The 26,354-nt window shown below is 46.3% G+C and overlaps 1 protein-coding gene and 1 long non-coding RNA gene across 3 annotated transcripts in view; both read left to right on the forward strand.

The window, feature by feature from the left end:
* The window catches only part of ITGBL1 (integrin subunit beta like 1), an 821,186-nt gene that overhangs the window by 591,241 nt on the left and 203,591 nt on the right, over nucleotides 1–26,354 (forward strand). The window lies entirely within an intron of this gene.
* On the forward strand, nucleotides 500–2,370 carry LOC135050819 (uncharacterized). Its single transcript, XR_010241848.1, has 5 exons — nucleotides 500–552; nucleotides 1,114–1,187; nucleotides 1,601–1,696; nucleotides 1,781–1,890; nucleotides 2,130–2,370. It is a non-coding gene; the product is annotated as an uncharacterized LOC135050819 (long non-coding RNA).

Genomic DNA, 26,354 nt, shown 5'->3' on the forward strand with positions numbered 1-26,354 from the left:
ATCAGTGTCCCTGACTTCCCGGTCTGACTAACAACCCGTGGCGCCTGATGACGGGGCTTTCAGCTCCAGCGTCGGTGCGACTGAGTGCAGCGCGTTTGGAGTTGCTATGGGCAACCGAAGTCGCCTTGCTGGGGAGGCCTGTCCTGACGGACACCAATTAGAATAAGTGTGAAAAGTTTATGTCCCGCCTCCACTCCCATTCACTTCTCTATAGGCTCCGTTAGCTGTCAATCAGAACCACATTTAATTCACATAGATACTAGCCACAACAGGGTATTTTGGGAAAGCCAATTAATTAAATTATATGTGGCTTAACTTTAGGTTTATGGTAATTTTCACTAGTTGTAAAATAATTATATACTTACATTGCTATAGGGGATTTATAAAGATCCCCTTTTTTACTTCATAATACTAGCTATTCACAGTCATTTAAACACTAATTAGTATCACTGAAGGAAGTGAGGTCATCAAAGTTCCTCCTATATAAACATGCACTTAGCCTCCATGCTTCATTGAATGATCACTGGCTCACTGCTGATCACTATTTGGAAGGTAAGGAAAACTTGTCTTTATGACATTCTACACCAGGCTCTATTTAGCTTAAGTTGAAATTGGATATCTTTTTACACAAATATGTATTCATACTTTGTTAAATTGCTGATATATATATTTATTTTTAAGCCTTCATGCTGGGCTGTGCAATCTTATACTCCTAGCACAGCTTCCTTTCATTGTCCACCTGTTGGTAATTAAGTGGTGGTTTCTTTAGAGCACAGGTTCTCAAACTCGGTCCTCAGGGCCCCACACAGTGCATGTTTTGCAGTTCTCCTCACAGAATCGCAAGTGACATAATTAGCTCCACCTGTGGACCTTTTAAAATGTGTCAGTGAGTAATTAATACACCTGTGCACTTGCTGGGTGACCTGCAAAACATGCACTGTGTGGGGTCCTGAGGACCGAGTTTGAGAACCACTGCTTTAGAGTATTTGCTGTCTGTTTCCATATATCCCTGGGTCAATTGGTTTTAATTAGTGTGATTATACACATGTGTTCTCAGATTGGGACTTAGTTTAACATAGGTCCTAACTGTTGTTATACAATTAAATCCTCTAGGTATCATATCCATAGGATACCATAAGGACTCTGTATAGATTTCTGCATTTTTCACCTGTATTGTGACTTCTGAGGTATGTTATGATTAATGTATTTTGTGCTTGTGGAATCTTAATGTTAATAGATTAATTACAATAGTGAATAGAGTCTTCATTGATAAGATGCAGATTCATCAGCACATGTGCTTCATATAGAAGTAATTAATTTTGTACTTCTAGTCTAAAAAGACAGAAAAATTAGACTAGAGGTAATACACGCCCATTTTTATTTTTTAAATGAAGGTTAAGGTCTATGATGTATGGAAAGATTAATAGTAATCTCCTAGAACATTTCTTTATGGTCTGACTAGTCCTCACATTTCAGATGTGAAGGTGTTTATATACCAGTGATTCTTGAAATGAGTGGTATCTGAGTTTAGGCCCTCCCTTTTTGTATACCTTTCACCATGATAAGGTGAGACACTAACAAATGCTAATTAACTCATTAGGTCCTCCATGTGTGCATGAAGTTGCCGATTCCTCTTTTTTTCATACGAATGCTTCCCTTTTGAGCTCTTCGTAATCTGAGTTACCAGATTCACGAGGTATGTTGTACATTATTCAACCTCTATGGTTTAATTGAATTTAGATAATAGATCCCTTCAAGAACTTGTTATATTCCCAATTAGGCTGACTTTATGCCCTTATTTCACGCCTCATTGATGTTTGGAAGCCCACGTATGAACCTATTCGGCCAATGATCTAGGCCTATCACTCTTTTGGATAGACATTATCTAAGGTATGTCTAACATAAAATCTTTTTCGGTGGACCATATTTATGAATAACATCTTAAAGTCTCTTCTAATTATGTGAGATTATCAACTGCTCATTCCATGTTTTCGTTTTTTTCCTTGTCTTGCCCATCTTTGTTGTTTTTTCGGACTGTTCTTTTGGATTGTTTGTACATTTTCTTATGTATTTTTATGTATTTTCATGTATTCATATATTTCATTGAATGGTTGTTCTATAATTTCTAGATGCACCCCTGATGAAGTCTAGTTCCTAGACGAAACGCGTTGGGTCACTGTATTTCTTGTTGATGTTATCTCCGAATATTTAATGAGGAAGAATAAGGATACAACAGAAAGGTTGCCTTCTTTCCTCCATATCCCTTTGATGGATTTCTGTAGGAGAAACTACATCATAATGTACATGTAATAATGATGGATATACCTCATGTTTCTGTATAATTGTTTTAATACATTTTTATGAAAAGTACAGTCCGTTATGTGTTTTAAAAACCTGTATATATATTGATTGCAAATCCTGTTAAGCAATAGTCTTCGTATAAGGGTATTCGTAAACCCCTGGGGCGCCATTTTTCCTCTTTTTCTATACTCTATTTTCTTTGCTCAGTTCCTCCTAACAAGGAACTCAGAGGAACCAGGCAGCCCATCCTAGAGGTAGCTATACCTAATCGCCTATTTTGAAACCAATCAGCGCAGGAGGAGAGTGTTTGTGGAATATATATATATATATATATATATATATATATATATATATATATATATATATATATATATATATATATATTTCCAAATAAGGGGAGCACTCACCAGTCTTCAAGCAGCCACAAGTTTTATTGAAGCCATCAAATAGCAAACAGATTAGATCGACGTTTCGGTCATGGTTCTGACCTTTGTCAGGATACCAGTACAGTGAACTAGTGCTACCTATATACCCATATAGATCCCACCCTCCAATTAGTCTCAGCAACTCCCCCACACCCCATATCAAAAACAGTTACTTATGATATACTAAACATTTCAACATACATATATTAAAAACAGGAGATCATCATGTCATAGCAAATCACCTTGCCAATAGTTTTTTACTCACCCCCTCATGTAGCCAGAAACTTGTAATCACACATTGTGAGCGCTACATACGGCGTGCGTTCCACCACGGGCCGCACTTCCGGTCCGTGGAACGCACGTACTGCATCCTCAGGACGTGAATCTCATATGATGCGTCAAAGGTTGCCTAGCAACCGTTCAACCAAGAGCCATCACGTGCCGTCCGAACGCTTCCCACGGCCGTGGTGCGCAGGGAGGCCACATGACAGAATCCTCTGGTCGCTTAACAGCAACAAGTCACCAGGGAAACAAACGCGATCCACTGCAGGTCGACTCACGGACCATCGGAGGCACAGCATCTCTGCACAGACAATGCGCCACCCCAGTGGCCAATTCCACACTGTCCGACACATAACATAAATATCCCACTCTTAGGATATAAGGTTTATCACACATGTATATACATGTAGGTATATCTCATGCCACTAGTGATATACAATCAGCAGTGTAGCACCCGTGGGGATTCAAACGGAACACATGTATATATGTGTGATATCCAGTTATGACTGCAGAGGGAGCAAGTTTCTGTTGGTGGAGAATAGGAAATTCAGAGTATCATTATGATGATCATTACTTAATAATTCAGATTCTATTACTAAATTCCAATTATATACATAGGGACAATCCCGTCACAGTCATTAATATATGACTATTCTGGGACCCCCCACGTGTATATTGGGTTCCTATATCCCATAATCATTTTTGGTTTCAAAGATTGTATAGAAAAATCGAAAAATTAAAAAACCGACGACAGGAACAGAAAAATGAAAAAAATTGTGAAATAAAAAATAAAATATAATTGAAAAATAAAAGTTATCACGTAAAGAAACAATACTGATGGAGCCATCACGGGATATTCTTTATAGAAAAATACTGTAGTGTATTCCATCATTAAGGCCTCGTGGTCGTATTGTGTCCAACCTATGGATCCATGCAGCTTCCCGCTTCAGTAGGAGTTTTGCTCGATCACCACCTCTTTTCGGTGCCTCCACTCTGTCAATTACCATACTCCTCAACGATGCCAGAGGATGTCGTGCTTCACAAAAGTGTCTGGCCACAGGTTTATCCGAGGTGCCACTTGATATGGCATTCCTAATGGAAAGTCGATGGTTAGCCATTCTTTCACGAAATGGTCGAACCGTCTTCCCCACATATACCAGGAAGCATGGGCATGTCAAGGTGTATACCACATAATCAGAGGTGCATGTCAATCTATGACGAATGGATATCTTCTCTCCTGTATGCGGGTGATGGAAAAATTGACCCGTGGTCATACTTCTGCATGTGGTGCAGTTTATACATTTGAAGCATCCTAATTTCTTAGGTATCAGCCACATATTGGATGCTTGTGGCATAGCTCTGTCAGGCTGCATCAATATGTCTTTCAGATTATGGGCACGTCTGAAACTGAGTAGTGGTTTATCAGGTAATTTCTTCATGAGTGCCGGATCAGTTTTTACCACTGGCCATAGTTTTCTGACTGCTTTCCGGATAGCCGGGCCAGCCGTATTAAATGTTGTAGAGATAACAAACGGGTTGTCCTCCTTGCGTTTTCTATGTGAGGCTCCCCTATGGATGTTTTTGGCCTTATATAGGCATCTTGTGATGGTCTTCTTCTCATACCCTCTTGTCTCAAATCTCATTTTCATCTCATCTAATTGTTTAGCGGCCACTTCTTCATCTGAGTTATTTCTGAGAACCCTTAGAAATTGAGATACCGATAGATTTTGCTTCAATGATCCTGGGTGGTGACTGTCAAATGACAGTAAGGTGTTCCTGTCAGTCGGCTTTCTATACAATTTGAAACCATAGCCATCATTGGTGGTGTAAATACTGACATCTAGAAAATCTACAGTTTCCGTGCTGGAGTGCATTGTGAACCTAATTGTTGATTCAAGGCCATTTAGATACTCCACCATATTCGCTAAGGCTTCCTGGGTACCCACCCATACAAGAAAGACATCATCTATAAATCTTCGGTAGAAGGCGATACTATCACCAAATGGCGGGATGATGTTCATGGTCTCATATGCATCCATAAATAGATTTGCATACGATGGGGCTATATTACTCCCCATCGCTGTCCCGGCCGTTTGGAGATAGTATCGCCCCCCATAAGCAAAATAGTTGCAGTTTAAAATTAATTCCAACAGGTCCATCAAAAAGTCTACCGGAGGTGAGCCCTTGTGTGATGTCATCAGTGCTCGTCTGGTCATGGCTAACCCTTCGGTGTGGGGTATTACCGTATATAATGATACTACATCCATAGTAACCAGAATCCTCTGGCCAGTATGGGTTTGTAGATTTAGTAATCTCAAAAAGTCTTCAGTGTCTCTTAGATAGCTGTTGGTTTTCCTAACACAGACCTGCAGAAAGCTATCCACATATTGTGCCACCTTAGAAAAAAGTGAGTTACGTGCAGATATGATCGGACGGCCTGGAGGCCTGTCCAAAGTCTTATGTATTTTTGGTATCACGTATAAGATAGGAGTAATAGGAATATTGTATATATATCTGCATGTCACAGATCCCTCTCGAACCGGCAGCCAATCAGGAGCGGACGGTCCTGATTGGCTGCTGGTCCGCAGCAGATTTGAAATAGTAGTGGCGGTCATAGGAACCGCACCACAGGCTGCCAAACACAGCTGCCTCCTCTGTGGCACCGCTGCCCTCTGCCTACTCCTCTGCTGCATTGCTGCCGCCCCCAGTCTCCTCTGCACCTCCGCCAACTCCCACAGCCTCCTCCTCCGCATCATCGCCAATACCCACAGGCTCCTTCGCCCCGCGCTGACCACGGCCTCCTCATCCACCGCAGACCACAGCATCCTCCGCACCACCGCTGCTCAATAGGTAGTTTTACTCTGCTGCCTTTCTCTCTCCCTATGTCCCTGCTGTCACTCTCCCTGTCCATATGTCCCTCTCCCTGACCCTCTGTCACTCTCCCTGAATTTCGGCTCATACTGTGTGGTGTAATGTGAATTTCGGCTCATACTGTGTGGTGTAATGTGAATTTCGGCTCATACCGTGTGCTGTAATGTGAATTTCGGCTCATACCGTGTGCTGTAATGTGAATTTCGGCTCATACCGTGTGCTATAATGTGAATTTCGTCTAATACCGTGTGCTATAATGTGAATTTCAGCTCATACCATGGGCTATAATGTGAATTCCGACTCATTCTGTGTGCTATAATGTAAATTTCGGCTCATACTTTGGGCTATAATGTGAATTTCGGCTCATACTGTGTGCTATAATGTGAATTTTGGCTCATTCTGTGTGCTATAATGTAAATTTCGGCTCATTCTGTGTGCTATAATGTGAATTTTGGCTCACACCGTGTGGTATAAAGTGAAAGGGGCACCAGTACTAGACAGTATATGGGGTACTACTATTGTGAAGCATAATATGTATAAGGGGTATATGGTATGGTAAACTACACTGAAGGGGACGGCCCCTTTTGAGTGGCCAGGCCCCTTTTCCAGAGCATAGTTACCGCCTTCACTTTTCCATACCCCCCACTGTTCCCCGGAGGTCCCGGGGGCCAGCCTCGCCTACACAAAGGTGCTTGCTGGTGCAATACTGCAGTTCCAGACTCCTCCTTCCCCCATCGCAGCACCTCCGTCAGTGGGACTCCCGGCCACCATCTACATGGTGCGGCCTCCTCCCCACCGTGGTGCTGCCTCCTTATCGTCGCCATAGTTTTGCCTCCTCCTCCCTGGAGGCTCCGCCCCCAGGGGCGCCAAATAGAAAATGTATTTTGCCCCCTCCAACCTATAAATGTTCTGACGCCCCTGGGTAGCTGTATGACTAAGGTAAGCGACACAAGTGTGTGGCATAAACACCTGGCCCATCTAGGGTTGTCACTGCAGTCCCACTGCACTAGTGGCGGATACCGGACACACGTCTAAAACCAGCATAGTTGTTATGGCCTCAGTAATCTGCTTTGCAACGTGTGTGTGTGTGTGTGTGTGTGTGTATATATGTATGTATGTATGTGTGTGTGTATGTGTATGTATATATATATATATATATATATATATATATATATATATATATATATATATATTGCGCGCTATATATCACTGGACTTATACACCAGTACCACTGTAATTATATTGCGCGCTATATATCACTGGACTTATACACCAGTACCACTGTAATTAAACGGCAGTAGCGCTGGACATATATGGCAGTAGCGCTGGACATATATGGCAGTAGCGCTGGACATATATGGCAGTAGCGCTGGACATATATGGCAGTATCACTGGACATATATGGCAGTATCACTGGACTGGACATACTGTATACGCCAGTACCCCTGGATTTATACGGCAGGATCACTGAATTTATACAGCAAGATCACTGGATTTATATGCCAGTACCGCTGGACATATACGGCAGTATCACTGGACATATACGGCAGTATCACTGGACTGGACGTATACGGCATTACCACTGTAATTATATGGCAGGATCAGAGGCAGAACTACCGGCAGTGCAACCAGTGCGTTGCACTGGGGCCCGCCTCTGTCCAGTGGCCCAAGCATGTAATTAGTCAAACTGACTCATTACATGCCGCTGTGCGCTGAGGGCAACCGCTGCCCGCAGCGCACAGCCGCCCGGAGAGGAGCAGCGGCACGGATGGGGGAAGGAGGAGGACGGAGGTGAAGGAGGGAGCCGCAGCAGCGCTTTGTTACTGGTGGAGGCTCTGCTGCTGCCTCTCTGCTTCACTATAGGCTGTCTTCCGAGAACAGCCTATAGTGAAGCAGAGGGGCAGCAGCAGCAGGGCCTCCACCAGTAACAAAGCGCTGCTGCGGCTCCCTCCTTCACCTCCGTCCTCCTCCTTCTCTACTGCCCGGGAATCGTGACCAGAAGCTGCACCGAGGAGCCTGAGCCAGCGGAGAGGGTAAGTATAATTTTTCTTTCTTTCGCCGCTATGTGTAAAAAGGGGGGACTGCCTGCCGCTATGTGTAAAAAGGGGGAATCTGCCTGCCGCTATGTGTAAAAAGGGGGAATCTGCCTGCCGTAATGTGTAACAAGGGCACGCTGTCTGCCGTTATGTGTAAAAAGGGGACGCTGTCTGCCGTTGTGTAAAAAGTGTACGCTGTCTGCCGCTATGTGTAACAAGGGCATGCTGTTTGCCGCTATGTGTAACAAGGGCACGCTGTCTGCCGTTATGTGTAAAAAGTGTACGCTGTCTGCCGTTATGTGTAAAAAGAGGAATCTGTCCGTTGTAAGGTGTAAAAGGGTCTCTACTTGGTGTAGTGGTGCTACTGTGCGGCGTAATTTGAAGAATGGAGACTACTGTGCACCATTTTATGAATTGGTATTATTTTGTGGCCACACCCCTTCCCCACGAAGCCACGCCACTATGTATTTTTGCGCGCGCCTACGGCGCGCACTGCCCCTGTTTTGCATGCAGGGGTGGGGCTCCGATGCCGTTTCTTGCACACAGTGCTAAAATGTCTCTAGTTACAGCACTGTTGCTAGGTATCCATTTCGCTGGCCCTGAGCAGGTCCCCCTCACCAGATCCTCTCCAGGGGTGAGGGGGTGGACTTGGATGGGATGTGTGTGTGTGGGGGGAAGGGATTTGGGGGGGGGGGCCCAAAGCATTTTGTCGCACCTGGGCCCACCGCTCGCTAGTTCCGCCACTGGGCAGGATCACTGGATTTATACGGCAAGATCACTGGAATTATACGGCATTACTGCTGGACATATACAGCAGTATCAATGGACATATATGGCAGGATCACTGGACATATACGGCAGGATCACTGGACTGGACTTATACACCAGTACCACTATAATTATATGGCAGGATCACTGGAGTTATACGGCAGGATCACTGGATTTATACGGCAGGATCACTGGATTTATACGGCAGGATCACTGTAATTATACGGCAGGATCATTGTAATTAATACGGCAGTATCACTGGACATATACGGCAGGGTCACGGGACATATATGGCAGTATCACTGGACTGAATTTATATGCCAGTACCACTGTAATTAAACAGCAGGATCACTGGAATTATACGGCAGGATCACTGGATTTATACGGCAGTACCGCCGGACATATAAGGCAGTATCAATGAACATATACGGCAGGATCACTGGACATACACGGCAGTATCACTGGACTGGATTTATATGCCAGTACCACTGTAATTATATGGCAGGATCACTGGAATTATACGGCAGGATCACTGGATTTATACGGCAGGATCACTGGATTTATACGGCAGGATCACTGGATTTATACGGCAGGATCACTGGATTTATACGGCAGGATCACTGGAATTATACGGCAGGATCACTGGATTTATATGGCAGTATCAATGGACATATACGGCAGTATCAATGGACATATACGGCAGTATCAATGGACATATACGGCAGTATCAATGGACATATACGGCAGGATCACTGGACATATACGGCAGTATCACTGGACTGAATTTATACGCCAGTACCACTGTAATTATACTGCAGGATCACAGGAATTATACGCCAGTATCACAGGAATTATACGGCAATATCACAGGAATTATACGGCAATATCACAGGAATTATACACCAGTATCACGGGAATTATATGGCAAGGTCACTGTAATTATATGGCAATATCACAGGAATTATACGCCAGTATCCCGAGAATTATACGGCAATAGGTATCCATTTCGCTGGCCCTGAGCAGGTCCCCCTCACCAGATCCTCTCCAGGGGTGAGGGGGTGGACTTGGATGGGATGTGTGTGTGTGGGGGGAAGGGATTTGGGGGGGGGGGCCCAAAGCATTTTGTCGCACCTGGGCCCACCGCTCGCTAGTTCCGCCACTGGGCAGGATCACTGGATTTATACGGCAAGATCACTGGAATTATACGGCAGGATCACTGGATTTATACGGCATTACTGCTGGACATATACAGCAGTATCAATGGACATATATGGCAGGATCACTGGACATATACGGCAGGATCACTGGACTGGACTTATACACCAGTACCACTATAATTATATGGCAGGATCACTGGAGTTATACGGCAGGATCACTGGATTTATACGGCAGGATCACTGGATTTATACGGCAGGATCACTGTAATTATACGGCAGGATCATTGTAATTAATACGCCAGTATCACTGGACATATACGGCAGTATCAATGGACATATACGGCAGGGTCACGGGACATATATGGCAGTATCACTGGACTGAATTTATATGCCAGTACCACTGTAATTAAACAGCAGGATCACTGTAATTAAACAGCAGGATCACTGGAATTATACGGCAGTATCGCTGGACATATACGGCAGTATCGCTGGACATATACGGCAGTATCAATGGACATATACGACCGTATCACTGGACATATACGGCAGTATCACTGGACTGGATTTATACGCCAGTACCACTGTAATTATACGGCAGGATCACAGGAATTATACGGCAATATCACAGGAATTATACGGCAATATCACAGGAATTATACGCCAGTATCACGGGAATTATATGGCAAGGTCACTGTAATTATATGGCAATATCACAGGAATTATACGCCAGTATCCCGAGAATTATACGGCAATATAACTGTAATTACACGGCAATATCACGGGAATTATACGGCAATATCACTGGTATTATATGCCACGAACACTGGATATATGGCAGCAGAGGACACCACCCCTGTGACTGGTCACTGGACTGATGCTGCACAAGAGAGACACTACCCTTGGTCTGATGCAAGACAACACAGCAAAACTGCAAGGGCCTTATACAGCAGCACTGGGAACATATAGCAGTAGAAGACGCCACCACTGTGACTGGTCACTGGACTGATGCTGCACAAGAGAGACACTACCCTTGGTCTGATGCAAGACAACACAGCAAAACTGCAAGGGACTTATACAGCAGCCAGCAGCACTGGGGACATATAGCAGCAGAGGACACCAACACTCTGACTGGCTGGACTGATGCAGCATAAGACACTGACTACACTGAGCAGCACAAGACAGCACTAGAATCGCCACCCCACTTTCCCGCCCACACAGACACTTAAGACGGAGACACCCGAGCCTGACTCGCATCCGGGCTCGTGACGTGAAGTCCGGTAGGGTACGGTTCTCTGAGAACCGAACCCTCTCATCTCTACTTTTTTCTAGTGTACACATATCTCTAAACTAGATAGCCTTTCCTCATAAGCCAATGACTCTAAGGGGTATATTCAATTAAAGTCGGATCCATTCCAACACACATTTGTCGGAATGAATCTGACAACCCCTATAAAAAGAGTGGCCAAATCCGACTGTCGGATTTGAGCCTAATCCGACTGCTGGAAAGACATTCTTAAATAAGCCCTTACATATACGCCCCTGCCACCCTGTGTGATACATCCTGTGCAGCAGGAGCCGCCTTACTGAGAGCCGCCCGGTGCCGCTGACACTGTGGTGAGAGCAAGGCGGACAGGATATCCCCACTGTCAGTGTCAGCGGCGCCGGGCGGCTCTCAGCGATGCGGCTGCTGCTGCACAGGATGTATCACATAGGGCGGCAGGTGCGAAGGAAGCCGGTTGACGTGAGGTATATGTTAGGGCTAATTTTAGAATGTCTTTTTCTAAAATCAATAGCCCTGACTCAGCAGCTGCACGGACGCCGGGCCAAATCCGACAGGTTTGGTGCGGTCCTGAAGTCGGATTGACATTGTCAGAAACTGGGCTAAAACCTGTCGGATTTGGTCCCCTTTCCGACAGAAGCACGCGGATCGGCAGCTATTCCGCCGATCCACATGCTTTCCGATAGCTTTCTGTCAAGTCGGAAAAAATTAGGCTGGATTGAATAGGTCGGAACCCCTTCCGACCTATTCTGGTCGGAAAACTGCCATCTTTCCGACAAGACAGCAGTTTCCGACTCTAATTATATATACCCCTAAGTCTTTAATCATTTTTCTAGCTCTTCTCTGAACCTTTTCAAGTTCTATGATGACTTTTTTTATAGTATGGCACACAGAGCTGAACACAGTATTCTAGATGTGGCTGAACCAATGATTTATACCATGGCAGGATTACACTTTCCTCCCTCTCTATTTCCCGTTTTATGCATGCTAATACCTTATTGGCCTTTACAGCTGCATCCTGACATTGGGCACTACTGCAAAGTCTACTGTCAATGAGCACCCCCAAGTCCTTCTCCATTATTGATTTCCCTAGATTTACCCCATTTAATTTATAGATTGCTTGTTTGTTTTTGGTCCCAAAATGCAAAACTTTACATTTCTCTATATTAAACCTCATACTCCACTTAGCTGCCTAAACCTCCAGTGTAGTTAAATCGTTCTGAAGCGAGTCAACATCCTGATCTGAATTAATTTTCTTACACAGTTTAGTGTCATCTGCAAAACTGGACACTTTACTCTCTAGACGCTCTCCTATGTCATTTATAAATACGTTAAACAGAACAGGCCCTAGTACAGACCCTTGAGGTACACCACTTAATACTTTAGCCCAGCTCGAAAATGTTCAGTTGACCACCACTCGCTGTTCACTATTTTCCAAACAATTTTTGACCCAAGTACAATTGCTGCTACCTAGTCCAAACTCTCTTAATTTAAGAATCATCCTCATGTGAGGTATTGTGTCGAAGGCTTTTGCAAAATCTAAAAAGACCACATCCACAGCATTTCCCAGGTCTAAGTTCGCACTCACTTCTTCATGGAAGCTAATTAAGTTAGTTTGACATGAGTCGCCAGTGACGTGCGGTGGGGTAAGGCAGGTGAGGCAGAGCCTTTCCTGTCATACTAACATTTGCACCAGAGTTTGGACTGTGTAAGGTATTTGAAAAATGCAAAGAATATGTTAGCAATATCTCCTTTGCATTATTCTAATCATTTTTATAGCCAAAACTGGAGTAAAATGTCTATGGCAGGTGAGGCAGTGCCTCACCTGGCTATCTTTTCCACACATCTCTAATCAAAACTCACCAAATTTCCAGGAGTTTATACTGATGCACCTGTGTATAATGCCCATATGAACCCTTTGGCTCATATATTGCATGTAAATCTGGCTCTGGAGCAAGCCAGTGCCTCCTGAGCCATTTAGCTCACTGCACGTCCTTAGCACATGACCTATCCCTCACTAACCCATGCTGATTCCTATTAATGATCTTGAAGCACCCCAAATACTCATCAATGCTATCCCTTAATATACTGTACCTTCCAACATTTTCCCCACTATGGATGTCAGTCTTACCGGTCTGTAATTTCCAGGATTAGACTTCCCTTTTAAATAATGGCACTACATCTGCTGATCGGCTGTCCCTAGGAACCGTGCCTAATGTAAATACTGATTAAAAGAATTTGTTCAGTTTCTCTGCTTTTTCATTGTCATCAATTAACATTTCTCCTAGCTCGCTTTTTATGGGTCATATGTTGTCTTTTTCTCTTACGTCCTAGAGGATGCTGGGGACTCCAAAAGGACCATGGGGTATAGACGGGATCCGCAGGAGCTTGGGCACACTAAAAAGACTTAGACTGGGTGTGAACTGGCTCCTCCCTCTATGCCCCTCCTCCAGACCTCAGTTAGACTTTGTGCCTAGGAGTGACTGGACACACACTAGGGGAGCTCTACTGAGTTTCTCTAGAAAATACTTTTGTTAGGTTTTTTATTTTCAGGGAGACCTGCTGGCTACAGGCTCCCTGCATCGTGGGACTGAGGGGAGAGACGTCAGACCTACTTCTACTTAGTTAAGGGCTCTGCTTCTTAGGCTACTGGACACCATTAGCTCCAGAGGGTTCGATCACTTGGTTCGCCTAGCTGCTTGTTCCCGGAGCCACACCGTCACCCCCCTCACAGAAGCCAGAAGAAAGAAGCCGGGTGAGTATGTGAAGATCCGAAGACATCAGGCGGCAGAAGACTTCAGTAACGAGGTAGCAGCGCAGCGTCAGGGTCACAAAAGCGTTCGTTAACCCAGATGGTAGATACGGATACCGACGCGGATTCTGATTCCGATGTCGATTTCAATGAGACTACTCTACACCCAAGGCTAGTTAAGAGTATTCAGTGCATGATTGTGGCTATTAAAGATGTTTTACGTATCTCTGACGAACCTGCGGGAAAAGGACTGAGGTGAAATTTCCCCCCTCTCATGAAATGTATGCTCTTTGTGAAAAGGCTTGGGAGTCGCCGGACAAGAGGTGGCAGATTCCCAAGAGAATTTTCATGGCGTATCCTTTCCCCTCTGATGACGGGGAAAAATGGGAGTCGTCTCCGAATGTCGACAAGACTCTATCCCATTTGTCTAAGAAGGTGGCACTTCCGTCCCCTGATACGGCAGCTCTCAAGGATCCGGCGGATCGCAAGCTGGAGACGTCTTTGAAGGCCATTTTCTTCAATACGGGTGCATTACTCAGACCTGCTGTGGCGTCGGTTTGGGTGAGTAGTGCTATTGCTAAATGGGCTGATAATTTAGCTTCTGATATGGATACCCTTGATAAAGATAATATTCTTTTGACTCTTGGTTATATTAAGGACGCTGCAGATTACCTGAAGGATGCAGCGAGGGATGTTGGTCTCTTGGGATCAAGAGCCAATGCCATGGCGATATCGACCAGGAGGGTGCTGTGGATCCATCAATGGAATGCTGATGCCGACTCCAAGAAAAATATGGAAGCTCTCCCCTTCAAAGGTAGTGTCTTATTTGGTGACGGCCTGGCTGACCTGGTGTCTACCGCGACTGCGGGTAAGTCTTCATTTCTTTCTTATGTTCCCACACAACAGAAAAAGGCACCCCATCAGCAGATGCAGTCCTTTCGACCCAATAAATACAAGCGTGCAAAAGGCTCGTCCTTCCTTGCTTCAAAGGGTAGAGGAAGGGGAAGAAAGTCGTCTGCAGTGTCAGGTGCCCAGGACCAAAAGTCCTCCCCCACCTCTACCAAGTCCACCGCATGACGCTGGGGCTCCCCTGAGGGAGTCCGGGCCGATGGTGGGCCGTCTGCAAATCTTCAGTCAGGTCTGGGTTCAATCAGGCCTGGATCCTTGGGTCCTGGACATAGTGTCTCAGGCATACAGGCTGGAGTTTCAGGAGATGCCCCCTCACCACTTTTTCATTTTGGCCTTGCCAGTGTCTCTTCCGGACAGGGAGGTGGTGAATGCAGCAACACAAAAGTTGTGTCAACAGAGGGTCATTGTTCCCGTTCCCCCGTCCCAATGGGGGGAGGGGTTCTACTCGAGCCTCTTTGTTGTACCGAAGCTGGACGGTTCGGTCAGACCGATTCTGAACCTAAAATCCCTCAATCCATACTTGAAAATTTTCAAGTTCAAGATGGAATCTCTTCGAGCTGTGATCTCCAGCCTAGAAGGGGGGGATTTTATGGCATCAGTCGACATAAAGGATGCCTACTTACATGTCCCGATATATCCTCCGCATCAGGCTTTCCTCAGATTTGCGGTACAGGATTGTCATTACCAATTTCAGACGTTGCCGTTTGGGCTTTCCACGGCCCCAAGGATTTTCACCAAAGTCATGGCGGAAATTATGGTTCTCCTTCGCAAACAAGGGGTTACAATTATCCCGTACTTGGACGATCTCCTGATAAAGGCGAGGTCCAAGGAACAGTTGTTAAGAAATGTGGATTTGTCTCTGTCGGTTCTGTGACAACACGGTTGGGTTCTAAATTTGCCAAAGTCTCAGTTGATTCCGGCCACTCTGCTGCCCTTTCTGGGCATGATTCTAGACACGGATTTACAGAGTGTTTCTTCCGGAAGGCAAAGCTCTGGAACTACAGACAATGGTCAGGGAGCTTCTGAGGCCGACAAGTGTGTCGATTCATCAATGTACTCGGGTTCTGGGGAAGATGGTTGCGGCGTACGAAACCATTCCGTTTGGCAGGTTTCGTACCCGGGTATTTCAGTGGAATCTGCTGAGCAAATGGTCCGGGTCTCATCTGCACATGCACCGGAAAATAAGTCTATCTTCCAGGGCCAGGATTTCTCTCCTGTGGTGGCTACAAAGCTCTCACCTTCTAGAAGGGTGCCGATTTGGAATCCAGGACTGGGTCCTACTGACAACAGATGCAAGTCTCCGAGGCTGGGGCGTGGTCACCCAAGGAAGAAATTTCCAGGGGAAATGGTCAAACCAGGAATCATGTCTCCACATAAATGTTCTCGAGTTAAGAGCCAGTTACAATGGCCTGCTACAAGCAAAGAGCCTTCTTCAGGGTCGGCCTGTCCTGATCCAGTCGGACAACATAACAGCGGTGGCGTATGTAAACCGTCAAGGCGGAACAAGGAGCAGGGCGACTATGGCGGAGGCCACATGAATCCTTCGCTGGGCGGAACAGCACGTCAGCGCTCTGTCAGCAGCTTTCCTCCCGGGCGTGGACAACTGGGAAGCAGACTTCCTCAGCAGACACGATCTCCATCCGGGAGAGTGGGCTCTTCACCAAGAGGTATTTGCAGAAGTGACGAAGCGTTGGGGAATTCCTCTGATAGACATGATGGTGTCTCACCTCAACAAGAAGCTTCCGAGGTATTGTTCCAGGTCAAGGGACCCCCAAGCCAGCGCAGTGGACACCCTGGTGTCTCCGTGGGTGTTTCAGTCGGTATATGTGTTCCCTCCGCTTCCTCTCATTCCAAAGGTGCTGGGGATCATACTATGAGCAAGGGTTCGTCGTTCCAGACTGGCCACGCAGGGCCTGGTATCCGGATCTTCAGGAATTACTAGTGGAAGATCCTTGGCTGCTTCCTCTAAGAGATGACCTGTTACTGCAGGGGCCATGCATGTTTCTGGACTTACCGCGGCTGCGTTTGACGGCGTGAAAGTTGAGCGCCAGATCTTAGCTCGAAAAGGTATTCCTGGGGAGGTCATCCTTAAGGCTAGGAAGGAGGTTACGGCGAAACATTATCACCGTATTTGGAGAAAGTATGTTTCATGGTGTGAGACCAAAACTGCTCCTGTGGAGGAATTTCACTTGGGTTGGTTTCTCCATTTTTTGCAGGCAGGCGTCAATGCAGGCCTGAAATTGGGTTCCATCAAAGTGCAGATTTCGGCTTTATCTATTTTCTTTCAAAAGGAATTGGCCGTCCTTCCAGAGGTTCAGACTTTTGTGAAGGGAGTGCTGCATATCCATCCTCCATTTGTGCCGCCTGTGGCGCCGTGGGATCTTGACGTGGTCTTGTAGTTTTGTCTCCCTGGTTTGAACCTTTGCGTAAGGTTGAGTTAAAGTTTCTCACTTGGAAGGTAGGCATGCTTTTGGCTCTGGCGTCTGCCAGGCGAGTGTCAGAGTTGGCGGCCTTATCTCACAAGAGTATATATTTGATCTTCCATTCGGATAGAGCGGAATTGAGGACTCGTCAACAATTTCTGCCGAAGGTGGTTTCTTCGTTTCACATTAACCAACCTATTGTGGTACCTGTGGCTACAGATGCGGTGGCAGTTCCAAAGTCTCTTGATGTTGTAAGAGCTTTGAAAATTTACGTCGCCAGAACGGCTCTTACCAGGAAAACAGAGGCTTTGTTTGTCCTGTATGCTTCCAACAAGATTGGAAATCCTGCTTCTAAGTAGACTATTGCACGCTGGATTTGTAGTACGATTCAGCAGGCTCATTCTTCGGCTGGGCTACCGTTGCCGAAGTCAGTAAAGGCCCATTCTACCAGAAAAGTGGGCTCGTCTTGGGAGGCTGCCCGAGGGGTCTCGGCACTTCAGCTTTGCCGAGCAGCTACATGGTTGGGTTCAAACACCTTTGCTAAGTTTTACAAGTTTGATACCCTGGCTGATGAGGACCTTATGTTTGCTCAATCGGTGCTGCAGAGTCGTCCGCACTCTCCCGCCCGTTCTGGAGCTTTGGTATAGACCCCATGGTCCTTATGGAGTCCCCAGCATCCTCTAGGACGTAAGAGAAAATAGGATTTTAGTACCTACCGGTAAATCCTTTTCTCCTAGTCCGTAGAGGATGCTGGGCGCCCATCCCAGTGCGGACTGTTACTTGCAGTGTATTATTACTGGTTAAGTTTGTTTACACGCAGGTTGTGTATTAGTTGTATTCAGCTTGTTGCTGTTGTTATTTCATAGTGTTATCTGGCTTCCTGATACATCGGTTGTACGGTATGTTTGTGGTGTGGGCTGGTAGGTTTCTCGCCCTTAGTTTAAACAAAAATCCTTTCCTCGAAATGTCCGTCTCTCCTGGGCACAGTTCCTATAACTGAGGTCTGGAAGAGGGGCATAGAGGGAGGAGCCAGTTCACACCCAGTCAAATTCTTTTTAGTGTGCCCAAGCTCCTGCGGATCCCGTCTATACCCCATGGTCCTTTTGGAGTCCCCAGCATCCTCTACGGACTAGGAGAAATGGATTTACCGGTAGGTACTAAAATCCTATTTTTTTTCCATTGATATATTTAAAAAAAAATTGTTGGGTTAGATTTGCTTTCCTAAGCAATTTGCTTTTAATTTTCATTTCCTTTTTGCATATTTTCTTACATTCCTTGTAGTAGTGGAAAGACTCCACATTCCCATCAGATTTAAATTGTTTAAATGCCCGCCTTTTTCAATCCATTGCTACCCATACCTTCTTATTTAGCCACATTGATTTAAACTTGGTACTCTTACCTTTGCTGCCCATGGAAGTGAACTTGTTTACATTTGTCCAGTAAATATCTCCAGTAAAGTTTTAAAAGGATCCCCACATTTCTGCAGTGCTCTTTCCTTTAAAAATTTGGTCCCAATCTATGGCCCTCATTCCGAGTTGTTCGCTCGGTAAAAATCTTCGCATCGCAGCAATTTTCCGCTTAATGCGCAATGTCCGCACTGCGACTGCGCCAAGTAAATTTGCTATGCAGTTAGGAATTTTACTCACGGCTTTTTCATCGTTCTGGCGATCGTAATGTGATTGACAGGAAATGGGTGTTGCTGGGCGGAAACAGGCCGTTTTATGGGCGTGTGGGAAAAAACGCTACCGTTTCCGGAAAAAACGCAGGAGTGGCCGGAGAAACGGAGGAGTGTCTGGGCGAACGCTGGGTGTGTTTGTGACGTCAAACCAGGAATGACAAGCAGTGAAATGATCGCAGATGCCGAGTAAGTCTGGAGCTACTCAGAAACTGCTACGAGGTGTGTAATCGCAAGATTGCGAATACATCGTTCGCAATTTTAAGATGCTAAGATTCACTCCCAGTAGGCGGCGGCTTAGCATGAGCAAATCTGCTAAAATCCGCTTGCGAGCGAACAACTCGGAATGAGGGCCTATGTTCTTTAGAGCAGAGCCGGATTTAGGGATCAGGACAGCCCTAGGCACATCAATATTGGCTGCCCCCCTCCCTAAGCACAATAATATCAGCCACTGAACATCCAAACCCTCCACCCCATTCCTCCCGTACTGACTGTCCGTCTGCCCTTCATCCGCTGCTGCTCTAATGCGGCAGCGAGAGGGTGGAATGCCATGCTGCGCCGCTGCTCTGATGCAGGGGGGGACGGAGACTGTTGTGCCATTGTTCTGATGTGGGTGGGGTGGGGGGGAACTGTCATGCCACTCCTCTAATGTGGGGGATGAACTGCCGTGCTGCTCCACTGATATGGGGGAGGGGTCACTGCTGTCATGCTCCACTGATGCGGGGGAAGGGGCAGAGCCGGTTGTAGACCTTGCAGTCCAGGGCAAACATTTCCTTTAGTGTCCACCATTCCCCAGTGAAAACAGGGACAGTGCACGCTGAAGGTCCTCTGTAACCAACCCGGGCACCCTGCAAGTGTCCCGAGGCACCCCAGGGTGCCACAGCACACAGTTTGAGAACCAATGCCTTACACATAGTGATGAGCGGGTTCGGATCCTCGGGATCCGAACCCCCCCCGAACTTCACCCATTTTACACAAGTCCGAGGCAGACTCGGACCCTCCCGCCTTGCTCGGTTAACCCGAGCGCGTCCGAACGTTATCATCCCGCGGTCGGATTCTCGCGAGATTCGTATTCTATATAAAGAGCCGCGCGTCGCCGCCATTTTTCACTCGTGCATTGGAGATGATCGTGAGAGGACGTGGCTGGCGTCCTCTCAGTTTCTATGTTCAGTGGGCTGCAAATTGTGCTGCAAATATCTGTGCTCAGTGTGCTGCAAATATCTGTGCTCAGTGTGCTGCAAGTGCAAATATCTACGTTCTCTGCCTAAAAAACGCACCATATCTGACTGTGCTCAGTGTGCTGCAAATATCTGTGCTCAGTGTGCTAATTGCTTTATTGTGGGGACTGGGGACCAGCAGTATTTATATAGTAAGAGGACAGTGCAGAGTTTTGCTGACCAGTGACCACCAGTATTATACGTTCTCTGCCTGAAAAACGCTCCATATCTGTGCTGCATTGTAGTATATAGTAGAAGGACAGTGCAGAATTTTGCTGACCACCAGTATAACTATATATATATATATATATATATATATATATATATATATATATATATATATATATATATATATATAGAAGTACGGTACAGTAGTCCACTGCTCTACCTACCTCTGTGTCGTCAAGTATACTATCCATCCATACCTGTGGTGCATTTCAGTTTTGCACAGTTTGCTGACCACCAGTATATAATATATATATAGCAGTACGGTACAGTAGGCCACTGCTCTACCTACTTCTGTGTCGTCAAGTATACTATCCATCCATACCTGTGGTGCATTTCAGTTGTGCGCAGTATATATAGTAGTAGGCCATTGCTATTGATATATTACTGGCATATAATTCCACACATTAAAAAATGGAGAACAAAAATGTGGAGGGTAAAATATTGAAAGATCAAGATCCACTTCCACCTCGTGCTGAAGCTGCTGCCACTAGTCATGGCCGAGACGATGAAATGCCATCAACGTAGTCTGCCAAGGCCGATGTCCAATGTCATAGTAGAGAGCATGTAAAATCCAAAAAAATAAAGCTCAGTAAAATGACCCAAAAATCTAACTCAAAATCGTCTGAGGAGAAGCGTAAACTTGCCACTGTGCCATTTACGACACAGAGTGGCAAGGAACGGCTGAGGCCCTGGCCTATGTTCAAGGCTAGTGGTTCAGCTTCACCTGAGGATGGAAGCACTCATCCTCCTGCTAGAAAACTTAAAAGAGTTAAGATGGCAAAAGCACAGCAAAGAACTGTGCGTTCTTCTAAATCACAAATCCCCAAGGAGAGTCCAATTGTGTCAGTTGCGATGCCTGACCTTCCCAACACTGGACGGGAAGAGCTTGCGCCTTCCACCATTTGCACGCCCCCTGCAAGTGCTGGAAGGAGCACCCGCAGTCCAGTTCCTGATAGTCAAATTGAAGATGTCACTGTTGAAGTACACCAGGATGAGGATATGGGTGTTGCTGGTGCTGGGGAGGAAATTGACAAGGAGGATTCTGATGGTGAGGTGGTTTGTTTAAGTCAGGCACCCGGGGAGACACCTGTTGTCCTTGGGACGAATATGGCCATTGACATGCCTGGTCAAAATACAAAAAAAATCACCTCTTCGGTGTGGAATTATTTCAACAGAAATGCGGACAACTGGTGTCAAGCCGTGTGTTGCCTTTGTCAAGATGTAATAAGTAGGGGTAAGGACGATAACCACCTAGGAACATCCTCCCTAATACGTCACCTGGACCGCATTCATCAGAAGTCAGTGACCACTGACAAGTTCAAAAACTTTGGATGACAGCGGAAGCACTGATGAGCACCGGAAATTTTTCGGGTTTTGGTTTTGGGTTCGGTTCCGCGGCCGTGTTTTGGGTTCGAACGCGTTTTGCCAAAACCTCACCGAATTTTTTTTGTCGGATTCGGGTGTGTTTTGGATTCGGTTGTTTTTTTCAAAAAACCCTAAAAAACAGCTTAAATCATAGAATTTGGGGGTCATTTTGATCCCAAAGTATTATTAACCTCAATAACCATAATTTCCACTCATTTTCAGTCTATTCTGAACACCTCACACCTCACAATATTATTTTTAGTCCTAAAATTTGCACCGGGGTCGCTGGATGACTAAGCTCAGCGACCCAAGTGGCCGACACAAACACCTGGCCCATCTAGGAGTGGCACTGCAGTGTCACGCAGGATGGCCCTTCCAAAAAACACCCCCCAAACAGCACATGACGCAAAGAAAAAAAATGGCGCAATGAGGTAGCTGTGTGACTAAGATAAGCGACCCAAGTGGCCGACACAAACACCTGGCCCATCTAGGAGTGGCACTGCAGTGTCACGCAGGATGGCCCTTCCAAAAAACACCCCCCAAACAGCACATGACGCAAAGAAAAAAAATGGCGCAATGAGGTAGCTGTGTGACTAAGATAAGCGACCCAAGTGGCCGACACAAACACCTGGCCCATCGAGGAGTGGCACTGCAGTGTCACGCAGGATGGCCCTTCCAAAAAACACCCCCCAAACAGCACATGACGCAAAGAAAAAAAGAGGCGCAATGAGGTAGCTGTGTGACTAAGATAAGCGACCCAAGTGGCCGACACAAACACCTGGCCCATCTAGGAGTGGCACTGCAGTGTCACGCAGCATGGCCCTTCCAAAAAACACCCCCCAAACAGCACATGACGCAAAGAAAAAAAGAGGCGCAATGAGGTAGCTGTGTGACTAAGATAAGCGACCCAAGTGGCCGACACAAACACCTGGCCCATCTAGGAGTGGCACTGCAGTGTCACGCAGGATGGCCCTTCCAAAAACTACTCCCCAAACAGCACATGACGCAAAGAAAAATGAAAGAAAAAAGAGGTGCAAGATGGAATTGTCCTTGGGCCCTCCCACCAACCCTTATGTTGTATAAACAGGACATGCACACTTTAACCAACCCATCATTTCAGTGACAGGGTCTGCCACACGACTGTGACTGAAATGACGGGTTGGTTTGGACCCCCACCAAAAAAGAAGCAATTAATCTCTCCTTGCACAAACTGGCTCTACAGAGGCAAGATGTCCACCTCATCATCATCCTCCGATATATCACCGTGTACATCCCCCTCCTCACAGATTATCAATTCGTCCCCACTGGAATCCACCATCTCAGCTCCCTGTGTACTTTGTGGAGGCAATTGCTGCTGGTCAATGTCTCCACGGAGGAATTGATTATAATTCATTTTAATGAACATCATCTTCTCCACATTTTCTGGATGTAACCTCGTACGCCGATTGCTGACAAGGTGAGCGGCGGCACTAAACACTCTTTCGGAGTACACACTTGTGGGAGGGCAACTTAGGTAGAATAAAGCCAGTTTGTGCAAGGGCCTCCAAATTGCCTCTTTTTCCTGCCAGTATAAGTACGGACTGTCTGACGTGCCTACTTGGATGCGGTCACTCATATAATCCTCCACCATTCTTTCAATGGGGAGAGAATCATATGCAGTGACAGTAGACGACATGTCCATAATCGTTGTCAGGTCCTTCAGTCCGGACCAGATGTCAGCATCAGCAGTCGCTCCAGACTGCCCTGCATCACCGCCAGCGGGTGGGCTCGGAATTCTGAGCCTTTTCCTCGCACCCCCAGTTGCGGGAGAATGTGAAGGAGGAGATGTTGACAGGTCGCGTTCCGCTTGACTTGACAATTTTGTCACCAGCAGTTCTTTGAATCCCAGCAGACTTGTGTCTGCCGGAAAGAGAGATCCAAGGTAGGTTTTAAATCTAGGATCAAGCACGGTGGACAAAATGTAGTGCTCTGATTTCAACAGATTGACCACCCGTGAATCCTTGTTAAGCGAATTAAGGGCTCCATCCACAAGTCCCACATGCCTAGCGGAATCGCTCTGTGTTAGCTCCTCCTTCAATGTCTCCAGCTTCTTCTGCAAAAGCCTGATGAGGGGAATGACCTGACTCAGACTGGCAGTGTCTGAACTGACTTCACGTGTGGCAAGTTCAAAAGGTTGCAGAACCTTGCACAACGTTGAAATCATTCTCCACTGCGCTTGAGACAGGTGCATTCCACCTCCTATATCGTGCTCAGTTGTATAGGCTTGAATGGCCTTTTGCTGCTCCTCCAACCTCTGAAGCATATAGAGGGTTGAATTCCACCTCGTTACCACTTCTTGCTTCAGATGATGGCAAGGCAGGTTCAGGCGTTTTTGGTGGTGCTCCAGTCTTCTGTACGTGGTGCCTGTACGCCGAAAGTGTCCCGCAATTCTTCTGGCCACCGACAGCATCTCTTGCACGCCCCTCTCGTTTTTTAAATAATTCTGCACCACCAAATTCAAGGTATGTGCAAAACATGGGACGTGCTGGAATTTGCCCATATTTAATGCACACACAATATTGCTGGCGTTGTCCGATGCCACAAATCCACAGGAGAGTCCAATTGGGGTAAGCCATTCTGCGATGATCTTCCTCAGTTGCCGTAAGAGGTTTTTAGCTGTGTGCGTATTCTGGAAAGCGGTGATACAAAGCGTAGCCTGCCTAGGAAAGAGTTGGCGTTTGCGAGATGCTGCTACTGGTGCCGCCGCTGCTGTTCTTGCGGCGGGAGTCCATACATCTACCCAGTGGGCTGTCACAGTCATATAGTCCTGAGCCTGCCCTGCTCCACTTGTCCACATGTCCGTGGTTAAGTGGACATTGGGTACAACTGCATTTTTTAGGACACTGGTGAGTCTTTTTCTGAGGTCTGTGTACATTTTCGGTATCGCCTGCCTAGAGAAATGGAACCTAGATGGTATTTGGTACCGGGGACACAGTACCTCCAACAAGTCTCTAGTTGGCTCTGCAGTAATGATGGATACCGGAACCACGTTTCTCACCGCCCAGGATGCCAAGGCCTCAGTTATCCGCTTTGCAGCAGGATGACTGCTGTGATATTTCATCTTCCTCGCAAAGGACTGTTGGACAGTCAATTGCTTGGTGGAAGTAGTAAAAGTGGTCTTACGAGTACGACTTCCCCTCTGGGATGACCATCGACTCCCAGCAGCAACAACAGCAGCGCCAGCAGCAGTAGGCGTTACACGCAAGGATGCATCGGAGGAATCCCAGGCAGGAGAGGACTCGTCAGAATTGCCAGTGACATGGCCTGCAGGACTATTGGCATTCCTGGGGAAGGAGGAAATTGACACTGAGGGAGTTGGTGGGGTGGTTTGCGTGAGCTTGGTTACAAGAGGAAGGGATTTACTGGTCAGTGGACTGCTTCCGCTGTCGCCCAAAGTTTTTGAACTTGTCACTGACTTATGATGAATGCGCTGCAGGTGACGTATAAGGGAGGATGTTCTGAGGTGGTTAACGTCCTTACCCCTACTTATTACAGCTTGACAAAGGCAACACACAGCTTGACAAATGTTGTTCGCATTTCTGTTGAAATACTTCCACACCGAAGAGCTGATTTTTTTGGTATTTTCACCAGGCATGTCAATGGCCCTATTCCTCCCACGGACAACTGGTGTCTCCCCGGGTGCCTGACTTAAACAAACCACCTCACCATCAGAATCCTCCTTGTCAATTTCCTCCCCAGCGCCAGCAACACCCATATCCTCCTCATCCTGGTGTACTTCAACACTGACATCTTCAATCTGACTATCAGGAACTGGACTGCGGGTGCTCCTTCCAGCACTTGCAGGGGGCGTGCAAATGGTGGAAGGCGCATGCTCTTCACGTCCAGTGTTGGGAAGGTCAGGCATCGCAAATGACACAATTGGACTCTCCTTGTGGATTTGTGATTTCGAAAAACGCACAGTTCTTTGCTGTGCTTTTGCCAGCTTGAGTCTTTTCATTTTTCTAGCGAGAGGCTGAGTGCTTCCATCCTCATGTGAAGCTGAACCACTAGCCATGAACATAGGCCAGGGCCTCAGCCGTTCCTTGCCACTCCGTGTGGTAAATGGCATATTGGCAAGTTTACGCTTCTCCTCCGACAATTTTATTTTAGATTTTTGAGTCCTTTTTTTACTGATATTTGGTGTTTTGGATTTTACATGCTCTGTACTATGACATTGGGCATCGGCCTTGGCAGACGACTTTGATGGCATTTCATCGTCTCGGCCATGACTAGTGGCAGCAGCTTCAGCACGAGGTGGAAGTCGATCTTGATCTTTCCCTATTTTTGGAACCTCAACATTTTTGTTCTCCATATTTTAATAGGCACAACTAAAAGGCACCTCAGGTAAACAATGGAGATGGATGGATACTAGTATACTTATGGATGGACGAGCGACTGCCGACACAGAGGTAGCTACAGCCGTGGACTACCGTACTGCGTCTGCTGCTAGTATAGACTGGATGATAATGATATAAAAAATATATATATATCACTACTGCAGCCGGACAGGTATATATTATATAATGACGGACCTGCTGGACACTGTCAGCACTGCAGACTCCTAAAGTAAGCTACTAGTATCAAGAAGATAGAAAAAAAAAAACACCACAGGTAGGTGGTATACAAT

This window comes from Pseudophryne corroboree, chromosome 2 (genome assembly GCF_028390025.1).
Source record: "Pseudophryne corroboree isolate aPseCor3 chromosome 2, aPseCor3.hap2, whole genome shotgun sequence".
Lineage (NCBI taxonomy): Eukaryota > Metazoa > Chordata > Amphibia > Anura > Myobatrachidae > Pseudophryne > Pseudophryne corroboree.